Below are 3081 nucleotides of genomic sequence, written 5' to 3'. Positions count from 1 at the left end.
GGAACGCTCACCTGGACACACCGCCCACGCCCAGCCCTTCCGGAACCTTTTGCCTTCCCCAGGCAGCGACGTCTGGAAGGGGCCCGGACGGCTGTCTCCGCTGCACCGACTTGAGCCCGAAGAGGCTAGGCAGAAGATGGGAAGCAGGCCGCGGGGACTACCGGAAGTGCGGCTGGGGCCCACCCAGGACGGGCGTTGAGGGAGGGGGGGGCTTAGCCCCGCCCATGTGGGCGGAGTCTGGAAATGGGTGGGGTCGTGCCCTGCAGAGTCAGGGCGGAGCTTCGACTGCTAGTGGGTGTGGTCAGACCGCGTTGGAATGTGAGGCGCTGCCATGTCTGTTGGATCGGGGCGGGGCTTCGGCTCTTATGGGCGTGGCCATATAGTGCCTGCCTGTGTGCGGGGGCGGGGGGTGGTCAAGCAGGGCCGAGCCATAACTGATGGGGGCGTGGCGGGGGCATTCCACCACCAGAGGGTGCCATAGGGCAGCGGAGGAACCGCGCTCCAGGCACACCATCCCCGCCCCGCCCCCAATAAATGCCCAACGACCTGCCGCTCGCTACCCCTGGCTCGTGCCACTCTCCGGACCTTGAAGCCCACTACTCCCTGGCAAGTGGCCACACCCCCTCTGGTCTGGGGTTGTCCTCCTGGGGCAGGTGGAAGGCACAGTGCTTCATCGCCTCCACCCCTGCGGCCTGCCCATGTCGTCCTGGGGGCTGGGAGTAGAGAGGAACAGACCAGGGCTCGCCCGCTGAAGGGGCGAGGGGACACCCCGGGAGCATTTTACTCGGATTCACAAAGTCCAAAAATCCACTGACTCATAGCATTGGGCAAATCTGCTGCAAAGACCTCTTTAAAGTGTTTAAAATAAGTAAATCAAGTGTTGAGACCAAGGATGAAGTTTTGAAGATTACGATGTGTGGCAAACTGAGGGGCTGGATGAGGATGCCATACAGCTAAATCCTCTCTGCTCCTCCTGACGGGTCCGGAAAGCCGACTCTGGTGGAGGAAGACACTCATGGCTATGAGATGTAAATAAATCTTAATATACATTCTCATGACTGGACATAGTCCCTCCAATAACCCCCTCCATGAAAGAACTGTCATAAAGGAGCTGGCATATAAGATGAATCATTTCTGTGTCTGGCTTCTTCATTATGCCTAAAGGTTATCTGTAGATAAAAGCAATCGGGTTCTATAGCAAACCCACTATAAATGTAACAATGCCCTCGTTGCTCAGGGGAGGGGGGGGTTGAGGTCAACCAGCACTAGGTCTAGACAATGACGTACCTCATTGCTGGTTTATTATGTTAACCGTTTATGGTATTACCTATTAACTATGTAATCTGTTAGCCGTATGACACGGATGCCTTATGAAAGATCTGTAAGCCCCATTAGCTATACCCATTGGAAAATATATTCTCTGTCTCAGTCCTGACATGGGACGAGGAGCCCCTGTGCCCTGCTGTCTGTCTTCAATATTTTCCACAATTGCAAAGACCCTCCTAAGGACCTGTTGAGTGTTGGGGACCCCCTCGCCCCAAAATCAGGTACCACGAACAAGGGAGTTTAAGGTAAGAATTCCGTGGAGGACAATCGAATCCCTGCATGACAGCTTTGTGACCCCGCAGAGGATAGGTGAGAACTGGGGAATTATTCTGAAGTGAGATTTTGGTCGGGGGATTAAGAAATATATAACAGGGTTATGGGGCAAAATAAGAGTAAGTCTGAGTCTGAACGTTACTGTATTCTGCTCAGCCGTTTGTTAAAACAACAGGGTATAGCAATAACGAATATCTCCATGGAGAGCTGGTCTCTGTGGGTGCGAGTTTAGGTGATTTTAGAACCTGTGCAGCTAGGGAAAGACGATGGTCAGTGCAGGCAAAGCCTTGTCTCAGCTGACCCAGAAGACAGACAGACCACAACCTCTGAAGCGATCCAACTGGTTTTCTATCAAATGACCTAACGACTGAGGGCATTTTAAAATCTCAGTGACTGAAACAGAAGGGGTAGAGGAAATGGAAGTCTAAAGGGAATTCTATACATGACAAATTTCATTCAGCTTTATTAACCCCAATTTTTTTCCCCCTCTAACAAAAAATTTAAAGCAGCTAGAGCAGTGGTTCTCAACCTTTCTCATGCCACGACCCTTTCATACAGTTCCTCATGTTGAGGTGATCCCCCCCAAGCATAAAATTATTTTCATTGATACTTCATACTGTAATTTTGCTACTGTTATGAATCGGGCGACTCCTGTGAAAGGGTCATTGGACGCCCAAAGGGTTCGCGACCCACAGGTTGAGAACAGCTGGTCTGAAGCAAAAGGTTGCCTACTTTTCCACCCTTACAGAGAAGGCCCACCGTGAAAAGACTTGGCGCAAAGATGAAAATCGCCTTTGGGGTCCATGTTTGCTAACAGCCCAAGGGAGGGGCCGTCTGCTTGTTTCCACCGGGGAAGGAGGGTGCATGCAGCTGGACCTCGCCAGCAAAGGCGGCCAAGGAAAAGAAGCAACTTCAGCGCTCCCTCAGTCATCCCAGCCCTAGTCTCTAACAGCCCAAGGGAGGGGCCGCTTGTGTTGTCTTCCCTGGTGAAAGGGGGCCCTGGAAGAATGAGTTGAGAACCGGTGGGGTGACATGGGGGAGGGAAGGCTGAGCCAGAGACCTCGCCTCCTGTGGCAGACGTTATGAGAAACACTAAGAAGGCATGGCTGATCCATGAGCAAGGCAACTGTTGCCCTTGTAAGAGGTATGGCCGTTTCTGCCACTGCTGCTGTCGCCAGGAAGGCACTCTAGCTAGGGACTCTGTCAAACGGAACACTTAATTCAAGCTCTCACCTACGCTAGGCTGCGCAACAAAGGTGGCCGATGAACCGGACAGGAAGACGCAGAGCCACAACAGACTGCTTTCAGATTATGGACTTGCAGCAGCAATTGATGCTGAAATGTTATAAATTCTGTGTAACCTCTTATCTGTGTAATGAAGCCTTACATGATTGATCCTTAATTAGAAACAATTTGCTGGGATTTAAGGAAACCTCATTAGATAGAAGACAGCTAAGGAAGGAGATCTTCAATACTTTTTTT

The 3081-nt window shown here is 51.6% G+C and overlaps 1 protein-coding gene across 1 annotated transcript in view; it reads right to left on the bottom strand.

The window, feature by feature from the left end:
• The window catches only part of EXD3 (exonuclease 3'-5' domain containing 3), a 68176-nt gene extending 68076 nt beyond the window's left edge, over window positions 1-100 (bottom strand). Inside the window, exon 1 of the mRNA XM_045289337.1 lies at window positions 12-100. The gene's annotated coding sequence lies outside the window, so the exon portion shown is untranslated. The remainder of the gene's footprint in view (window positions 1-11) is intronic.
• Between the last annotated feature and the right edge of the window lie 2981 nt (window positions 101-3081).

Source organism: Echinops telfairi, unplaced genomic scaffold, assembly GCF_000313985.2.
Source record: "Echinops telfairi isolate 266 unplaced genomic scaffold, ASM31398v2 ScPeMD7_25;HRSCAF=90, whole genome shotgun sequence".
Lineage (NCBI taxonomy): Eukaryota > Metazoa > Chordata > Mammalia > Afrosoricida > Tenrecidae > Echinops > Echinops telfairi.
The sequence above is the reverse complement of the archived record's forward strand: the minus strand, read 5'-3'. Positions and strand labels throughout refer to the sequence as shown.